The 10,221-nt window shown below is 37.5% G+C and overlaps 1 protein-coding gene across 2 annotated transcripts in view; it reads left to right on the top strand.

The window, feature by feature from the left end:
• Positions 1 to 263: 263 nt before the first annotated feature.
• CCDC178 (coiled-coil domain containing 178) overlaps positions 264 to 10,221 on the top strand; it is a 441,055-nt gene continuing 431,097 nt past the window's right edge. Inside the window, exon 1 of one of the 2 annotated variants that reach the window (XM_019465445.2) lies at positions 264 to 280. The gene's annotated coding sequence lies outside the window, so the exon portion shown is untranslated. Of the gene's footprint in view, positions 281 to 6,060; positions 6,153 to 10,221 lie in introns of those variants that run through there. The other variant, XM_019465447.2, reaches the window with a different exon arrangement.

Genomic DNA, 10,221 nt, shown 5'->3' with positions numbered 1-10,221 from the left:
GGAAAGGAAAAGCGCGCGGAGGTGGCCGCTCGCTGGGGGCCAGGCGCTCGGAGCCCCCACGTGGGCTGGTCTGCGGCGGAAACGCAGAGCTGGCACACCACCCGCCCGGGAGGCCCAGGGAGCGCGCGCCCGGAGATCCGGAGCGGGCCGCCTCCCGCCCGCGGTTGCCCGGACACCGGGTAACAGACCCGGAGGGCCTCGGCCGGCGCCGCCGAGGCGGCGGGGTGGGCAGGGGCTGCGCTGGGAGACGGGCGGAGACGGGCGGAGACGGGCGGAGTCGGTGAGTCGGCGCTGCGCGCTCCTCCTGGCCGCCTGCACGGCTCCCCCGGCAGCATCTAGGCCTGCGCCCCAAGTTTCACCCCATTCGGGTCAATCCTTAATCAGTGTGGTAAGGCTGACACTCGGTGAGTTTGAGAAAAATCCCCGTGGCGTGGGGAAGGGGGTGTAAAGTCTCCCTCCACTGGCCACCCAGCTGTACTTCACACTGTCTAGAACTGCATCCCTAGGCTCTTATTCTTTTAAAGTAATTATTTCTACCTTTTATTTTGCTTATAAGGCCTCCTTGTGGTGGCTCATGTAGTATTATTTTGAATTGCTATTTGTTTTTCTTTTGATATTTTATCTGTCCAGTGTCTGCCCAAATACTGCACACCCTATTTAGGGCTGGGAATTTTTTTGTCCTGCAGCACCTCAAATAAGATGCTCCACAATAACACTTCCTTTCTACAGATGAGGAAAATGAGGCACACAGCTAGCTGATAGATGACTTGGCCAAGGCCTGAAAATTAGGAAGCTTAAAATCCAGGAGACTAAGGGTGTCCTCACTTCCAATTCAAAGCATTTTCAATTGCTTTCTAGACATTCTTGAATGCTCAGTAAATATTTGTGGATTGACTTGGTAACCACCCAGGCCTACTTACTATTGCATGATCTGTCTGGGCATCTTGACCCAAATGTAGCATTCTAAGCGATATCCATCCCCTCCCCCCCCCCCCCCCCCCCCAGTCATTTCTTAGTCCTACTGTGGCAAATAGATTTTAGGACATCACTTACCAAAGTTAAAAACTCAAAGACAAATGAATGGCCAATTGTGAGACACATCCAACAACCTGAAGGATTTTGAGCTTTTAGTTTATGTTAAATTATACTCTAGACTTTATATGTGAGACTAGTGCATTTCTATCTTGAATGTATAATACTTCTTAATCCTGAATACATACTTCTCACTGTATTATTGCACTATTAAGGTTTTTATTATTAACCATATCCAGCTAATTTCCAGAACTATCAAAACTATGAGTCTGAACATTAATCTACCGATTTACCTGGGTTAAGTCCCATTATGTTGGTAACTGTCACAGTTCTTATACACAACCCAGCCTTTTCTCTTCTGCTCTTGCCTCAGATTGGACATAACCTCAGACTCAACTAACTTGTCACTAAATCCTCAGAGTTTGTTCTTTCTTCTCTATTCCCGATAGCAGTGAATGGAATCTGCATACGCTCTTTCTTTTTCCTTCCAGCTATGGACTTCATTCTCACACTGGCTTATTCCACTAGGCTAGAACTATGATTGCCAAGAGCTCTGGACTCATAAATTCCCAACCTTGTAGCTAACAATAAAATCTAAAAATGCCCTGGGATGAATCTCCTGGATCCCAGTTGGTTCACCTGCCTGTTCCTACAGCATTCACGTTGGGGTTAGGACCACTAGAGTTGTCTGCAATCTATTGAAACATGGATGGAGTGGGCAAACAAGTTCTCAAAAGAAAGGAACCCTCTTTGTTTTTAAAGGAAGGAGAGTTTCTGGGAAAAAAACAAAAACGGTACTTGTCTACCCTGAGTTTATCTAGGTATATGAAACTTAAGGTTAATGAGAATATTGACTAAAGAATTACTAAAATGCTAGACATTGGAATTCAGACAAAATGGAAAGCGGAAAAATGTATGGCAAGAAGGGAAAATAAGAGAGATTAAGCAGCTGGAATACTGTAGTAGTCAAAGAATCTGTGTTGTGGTAATGATGTAAGGGAGAGAATTGGATTGATCACAAGCTTCTGGATTATATGTCTGGTGGAAAAGTAGTATATCCACAAGCAGATGGTCGCATGGGTGAGCCTTAATGATCATGATGTCTGTTTTTTCTGCACAATAATAACACTAATAAAAATATATGGAATTTCAAAATTGGTGCTGAACTTTTAGCCTCAGTTATAATGCTGTGGATACAAAAACCACCCAAAGAAAATAAACAGAGGCTATTTATTCAGCGCTTACAATAGCAAGGGAGTCGCCACTATCATTTGTGAAGGGCAGAAACTCCAAGGGAGACAAGGGAGTGGGAACGTTTTCTAATGGGGAAAAAAGAGAAGACTTTAGGTATGCTCTGACTAGAGGCTGTTGCATGGGGAAGCTGGAGGTGGGCTAACCAGGAGCAAGATATCCTACGTGATTGGTTTGAAGGGTTTATCTGGCTTTCTCTTGTTGGTCCTGAGTTGTAAGTGCCGGCAGGTATTAGAGAAGCTGGCAGTAATTGACAAAGTCCTGACTGTTCCTGGCTGATTACTGCACAGGTGGTGGTTTGGCTTCCTAGGCTGGTTGGTGTAGAGGTTGTGGGTTAGCATTCTGTTTTTACATATGGTCTGGCCTTTGTTCCTCTGTGTATTCAGTCTCTCAGTGTTCATAGAAATTCACTTAGGTCAATTTAATTTTACCCTCCTATTAGAAAACTGAGGTATGGAGAGATTTGGACAGGTTAAGATTGTATTCATGAATATATAATTTGTTAGTGAACTGTCATTCACTGAATTTATTTTATTATTATTATTTTTTTAATGTTTATTTTTGAGAGAGAGCGAGTGAGTGAGCAGGGAAGGGGCAGAGAGAGATGGAGACACAGAATCCAAAGCAGGCTCCAGGCTCTGAGCAGTCAGCACACAGCCTGACGCGGGACTTGAACTCACGAACCGTGAGATCATGACCTGAGCCGAAGTTGGACGCTTAACCGACTGAGCCACCCAGGCGCCCCTCATTCACTGAATTTAAATCACGGCTTATTAAACGCTTATTATATGCTGGTCAGTGGACTAAAAAGTTTGCATGTGTATGTTATATTAATCCTCACACAACACTTTGAGATGTTACTGTTTTTACCATTTTCCAGAGGAGGAGACTGATGCTCACATACATGAAGTAGTCTTCTCAAGGTCATATAGCGGATAAGGAGCCCATCTGGAATTTAATTCCACATCTTACAGATTTAAAAGATACGTTCCTTGGCACTTGATTAAACGGTCTGATAATCTACTTTCATCACTCTATCCCTCTGTTTCACCTTAGTCTGTATCTATGAACATTACCATCTGGCCTCTTTTCCTGGGTACTTATAGGATGTTTATGTGAGCAGAGATAATTAAAAGACCTTTCAGTGTGAACTGAGGGGATTTAATCCATCATTAGGATGCCGGAAAAACTTTGGATGTAAGCACAAGCCAATGAAATGGATGAGGTGCCTGGGCATATGAAATCACATGGTGAAGGTGGAGGGATGATGAAATGGTTGAAAAGGCAGTGGAAGAATACAACCAAGAGGGTATGAGTACCTAAAATGGACTGCTTCTCTTAATAAACTAATGAAATACTTTGCATGGGAAATCAGTCAGTCAGATATCACTGATGGTTAGTAAGATGTTTCACAGACAAACTGGATAATATTTTTCTTTTAAATTTGTTTTGTGGAAATAAGACTTTATAAATTTTTTCCTGAAGAGAAAACTATCCTCAGGAATTGTAATTGTTGAGCCCCCAGATCACAGTTTTGACAAATTCTTTGACAGACTGACAAAGAGCAGGGTATTTTTGCTAGTAACATTATGCTAGCCAGTGTTAATTATGTGTTAATTACCTTCAGTGTTCCACTGCTTAGGGAACTCTGTTTACTGTCTGTGCTCTCAGAACAACTTTATTATAGGCAAAGGATATAGCATAGAAACAACAGAAGATATGCATGGAAAGGTGTCCAGAGATCACAGGCACATATTTCTTTATTCTCCCACCTCTGGGTCATACAGGTGCTCTTAGTCTGTACAGACAGGTCTGTAAGCACTATTGGTGTGCATCTGAAACACTCTGTAGCAGGAAACCCAAATCTGCTCACGGTGGAGATCTTTTGTAATGAACTCCTCATGTAGATATATTCTAGCTATGTTTCCAGTTTTAACTTTGAAAGTTCCCCTCCCCCAGGCTCTATCGAAATTAGATGTAATTATAAATCCAATTATTATTACTAAACAGTGCTGGCAGGCTGATATATCCTGTTCTGAAACAACTCACAGACCCATGGTTTCAAAACATCATTTATCTTTAGTTTAATGCATTCCATAGTGTTGGCCAAGGGTCAGTAGCTCTGGAGATAAGCTGCAATTAATCCAAACAAGCTAAGATGAACCCATTATATGCATAGCCTATAGACATGGCAACTTTTAAACTAAATGCACAAGCCTTTTCCACAATAGAACCAGAAACAAAATAAACATCCCTGCTTATATCTACCTATCAATTTGTGTACAGCTCTTTACATCCTGTATCAGTACATTTTCTGGAAAGAGTGGTCTGTCCGTGCCTTTTCTTCTTTCTCATTCCTTCACTCCTGGGATTCCTGCTACCTAACTTTTGCTACTGTCATTTAAGGTCATTTATGACCTGTTGCCACATTAAATGGACTTTTTCTTTCTAGTTTTTATCTTATTATGTAAGTTTTTGAAGCTCTTTAGGTTGTTGGCTCCTCCTTAAAATTCTTTTCCCTTTGTTTCTATGATCCCATTTATTCAATTCTTTTCCCTTTGTTTCTATGATCCCATTTATTCTGTTTTCCCTGCAGATTTTTAAGAAATTGATAATGTTGTTTTTTTGGCACTCACTGCCAGCATTCCTTTCTTTGTCATTGTGTGATCTCATCAAACTGCCAGCTCCACAATGATAGTACCAAAACCTCTGAGCTCATCTCAGATCTTCTCAAGAATATTGGACACCCATATAGCATTATAAAGCACCCATTTATAAACTTAAAATAGTCATCTTTCCTCTAAATCCTACCAGTTATTCCTCACATAGACCCAAATGAAGTTAATGGCATTGCTTTCTATTCGTTCCCTCATGCCAGAAACTTGGGAGTTACTCTAGACTCCTCCTTCTATTACCACATCCAATTTCTTATCAAATCATGCTGTTTGTGCCTCTTAAGTACCTTTTGGTACTTTCTTCTCCTCTCCATTTCTACTTCCATCTGGCTTAATTTTAAAAATATTCACCTTGACTAGTAGTCTTCTTCTTGATTACTTTTTGCCCCAAATCATGCTCTCCTCCAATTAACCCTCTGGGATGGCACTGGATTGTGACTATCTATTCACTAATGTCTTTCCCAAAAGGTTCTAAATGGTTAAAAAGGGGTCTTGTTTATTTTTGTGTCTTTAGTGCCTAGCATATAATGTATATTCAATGAATATTTTCTGAATGAATAAATGAATATAGATTTTAGAAAATATGTGTGGAAAATTATCATATGCTACTGACTTGCTCTAGAACAGTGTTGTCTGATCTGAAACACTTTTCTACAATGATAGTACTGTTCCAGAATGCAGTGGCCACTAGCTACCTGTGGTCAGTGAGTCCTTCATGGCCAGTAGAGTCAAGGAATGGGATTTTTAATTTTAAAATTTAACATGGGTAGTGTCTTTAAGACACTAGGACAGCACAGCTCTAGAAAACAGGCTCAGAAATTTCATCATTGCCCTTCAAACTAAGATTCTGTTCTCTCACACAGAGTCCAACAATTCCATGCAAGAAATTTTTTGTTTTTGGCCATTTAACACATGCCAAGCACTGTGGCTTCAAAGAGAAAACAAATAATTTCTGCATCCAAAGATGCAGGAGGAAAATGCCAACTGGTAACTGGATTTGATTTCTGAAATGCTGATATCAGGGTACATTCTGAAGGGTTGATTTAGACAGTGGGAAAGAACATTTTATTTTTTTCTCCTCTTTCTCCTCCTTCTCCATCTAGATTCTGAAGTAGCAAATGGAAGTGGAATTGTCAAAATTATACTTCTGATGATGGGAACCGTTGTGGATCCCACCTTATAGCCCTCGTTAGGGTGATGATGAACTTTTGCTGGTTTGACCTATTTAGTTTTCATTAAGTCTCCTCTCTTTTCTACCCTCTATTTTGTATCTGTTTGGTGTCTCAATTGCTTTTAGATTTATTAATTTCTTTGCATTTTATAATAATACACTGCCAAAGATGACCCAGTATCATATCCCTCTGGCTCTAGACAATTCCACCAAATTGTATCATTTATTATGACTGGCTGTTTGTGGTGTGATAGCAAGTTTTCAATCAGTGTGACAGCATTTATAGCCAAGCTAATTTAGATTACTTAGCAAATATTATGCCATGAGATCATGTACAAAATTATATCAGTAGGGCCCAAATATGTTGTATATAATGTATTTCTTTATCCACTGATTTGAACATTTCCATAGAAAACTGCAGTAAGAAGCTCTTGGCATAATTTCTTTGTAATAAATTCTGAATGCCGCCTATTACTTTTGATTTTCTTATTCTCCAGATGGTTACACATTTGCTCTCTATTTGTCTGTTATTTCACTAAGCACAGATTTCTTCCTGGGTGCTTTTATTTATTTATTTTTATTTACATCTTTGGTTTGTCTTGTAGCAAACAAAAACTGTTTCTCTTAACTGAAAATTTAAGAATAAGAAAGGAAATTACTGGAAAGCTTAATTTTCCAGTGTGACTTAACATTTCTCAAGAGCTATACCACTGGATGAATTTTGATTTCTATACTGAATATTAACAATTTAAATTATTTACCAGTGAAAATCATATAATTCCTAGAAAACATGACTAAGTAATGCTTGTATTGAGATCTTGGCTAAATCACAGTAATTTAAAAAACCCAAATGTTTGTATTTTAAAATCTTTCAAAAGTGGAATCATGAATAGAAGACTTACTTTCTCCCCCATGGCAAAATGATAACCTCACAGTGACGTCCATTTTCATTTTCTTTTTCAAAAGTATAGGAAAGTATACCTTCCCATACAAAGAAATCTCTTGTGTTGAATTATTGGCCAGTCATGGAGTGGGAAGCTATTAAGGTACATTTCTGTGTAGAATGAAACATGTAATAGGAAACCTCAGTATTTTATTAAATTTTTTCAACTAACAGCTTAAAGCTGTAGTTAGAGGGAAATAAAGCTTCATTGTCAAGTTTCACCCTATTCTTCTTTATTTTCTGGTTAGTTGTAGTCTCATATTTTCCTTTCCCTCAGATGACTTAGTGGGCTCTGGGAAAGAACCTAAGAAGAGGAAAACTGAGTGAATGGTGGATGAAGGGGTGAGTGGCAGCAGTACATTACCTGTTTTCAATTTAGTGTTTGAAGACCTATAGGAGGGAGGGGAAAAAATGCATGACCTTTTGCCGAGGCCATATTCAAGGAAGAGTTAGTCTTTCGGTTTTTATTAAATTTTAACTTGGTAGCTCATATGAACTAGAATTCTTTCTTATTTAGCAACATATGCTTTGCATTAATCCAGTAGTTGCATTGTGGGGAAGATCATTTAGGGAATCTGGATGAATAAAAATCAGATACACTCTGGAGGCTCCATGCCAAAGTATGGATAATTCTTTTGCAAAAGCAGAAATATCAGCACTAAGTAACAGCTCTCAATAGAATTTTAAAAGTATCTCCCATGGAAAAAGTATCTCCTGTGGGAAAGCTCAGGATTCCTCTAAGATTATTCAGCCTTTAAACCCTACAAAGTTCATCACAATGACAGGCAGGATGAACAGTCTTGCATTAGAAGAATAAACAAAACAGATCTTGATGAGTGTTGTTAAAATTTCTAAATGAAGGTTAGTGAACAGAGTAGTTTCTTCATTATTCAAATATAACCTCAGAATAGTTGATAATATCAAAGGCTTTCTTACAAAGGCAATAAATAAACCTGTAGGAAGGTCATATTTTATGTACCTTAATACTACATTAATCAATGTAACTGAGTTGTCTTAACATTTAGTTCCTTAATAGACAAAAGACTTGAAAAATTTCAAGGCAGCTGCTTGTTGATATCTTTTAAAAAGCAATTAAATCAATTGGAAAAGGCAAACAATTTTCCAAAATATTTTTTACAGTTTCTCTTAGTAAAACACAATAAATGAATTAGTTATAGATAGAAACAGCATGGAGATAATGTGTTCCTTATTGCTATGTTCAGTCCTTCTTTAGGTAAGTTACTAGAATTGTTTTTCAAAAGAAGTTTGTTTCTTTGTTGCTGAGGATCCTAGAGTGTGTAAAATTAGGAAGAAGAGCTCTTATTGGTATGTATACCTACGGATGTTGTATTGGTGTGTGTGTGTGTGTATGTGTGTGTGTGTGTGTGTGTGTATGGGGAGAAGGTATGAAAGGGTAATACTAACATTAGGGCTGAAGAAATACATTACTGCCATTCCTAAGTGAAACCTATGGTTCCATTAGAACAACTTTTTCCACTAGTAATATACTATTGATGTAGATACAAACTGAGTTGTGTAAAGAATACCACACTTAAAATTTTCCTCTAAATTAACTGAATTCCAACTTGGTGGAATCCCATCAGTTCAGCAAGAAATTTACCATTATTCATAATATACATTAATGTGATTATCCATGCATCATTATCTGTACATATACCAAAATTGTTGAAAACAAAGTTTACATTCTAGGTGGGAAAGAAAAAATATTTATAAGAAAGTGCTTATCTTTTTACATGGAATTACAGCAAAATAGCACATATAATCTAACTGTAACAGTGAGGCAATTTCAAGTTTAAGCTTACTTTGGTTAACAAATACGTTCTTTGTGTCCGTGGGTTACAAATATTCTACATCCTCTAGTTTAATGACTAATGAAGATAAATGATGCATAACATGGTTACCTGAATTAAAAGAATTTCTAGGTAAAAGTGATTTTTCTTTACATTTCCTATTTCATTAAGTATGGTTCCCTGATTAAAAGAGGTTCCTTTTTAAAAAATTATGGTTTCCTTTATCAAAGAGAAATGTATATTATTTCTATTATATATTATTTTTCTCCCCTATAGGATTCAGCTAATATATCCATTCACAATATAGACATTCTTTTTTCAGTTAGCATGTCTATATTACCTTTTGCTATGTGATAAATTGATTCTTCTTACTTTACTATAACTTCTGCAGAAAAGTTTTATCATATTAATTCATGAAGACTAAATACTTTTTCTATATTAATTTGCTCTTTTTTCCCCAGTGTGCATGTGTGTGTGTCTAGAGGTCATTAGTTCCAAGTTCTTTGCTCATTTTTTCTGTTTGAATATTTCATTTTTTTCTCACCAATTTTTTCTATTTATATATTAAGCCAGAAACTTTTTGTTACTCACATTTTAATAATTTCTTCCTGATATGGGAGATTTTTTAATATAGCTGGATGGCTTTAAATTTTTATGGATTCATAACTCTAGAACTCAGACACCTTTTTCATCTCATTTTTAAATAAAGTTTCCTCTGGCTGTTTGTTTTTTCGTTTACATCTAGCTTTTAATCTATTTGATTTTGAGCCTAATTCTATAGTCTCAGAGACTTTGTAATCATTTCCCCTGATTCTGCTAAAATCAGATTTACATTTTACCAATGATTGGGAAATACTGCACATTTCATTCTTGTTTTAAAGTTACTGTACATTATAGCACACTGAAGTGTCCTGAGAACTCTTTTCTTACTTTTGTTTTACCCGATGAACACTGGTTATAATACTTGCCTAGAGAATAGCATGGTGATAGACTGCAGGGCTAAATCCAGTTCTACACGGCCCAGCTGTAAGACATTGGCAAAACAAGGCCAGTAATTCTACCTACCTCATAAGTGGTAGTGAGAGTAAGAGCATATAAAGTATGTTTTAAGTTCAAGCTATCATTTTTGCTTTCTTTGCATCAAGACTTCCCTAGCTATTTCAGAAAGTTAGTAATAATATCTCCCAATAAATTGAAACTTTTGGAGTGCAGGAGTTGTGTCTCAAGATTTTCTTATATTCTTTAAAATCTCTATCAGAAATAGGCGGAAGTATTCAATAGTTATTGACAGTCTAAAAAAAGTAAAATGAAAGGTACATTCCTTCAGGAGCAAAAGCT

Source organism: Panthera pardus, unplaced genomic scaffold (genome assembly GCF_024362965.1).
Source record: "Panthera pardus isolate Hobbes unplaced genomic scaffold, ASM2436296v1 HiC_scaffold_15, whole genome shotgun sequence".
Classification (NCBI taxonomy): Eukaryota; Metazoa; Chordata; class Mammalia; order Carnivora; family Felidae; genus Panthera; species Panthera pardus.
The sequence above is the reverse complement of the archived record's forward strand: the minus strand, read 5'-3'. Positions and strand labels throughout refer to the sequence as shown.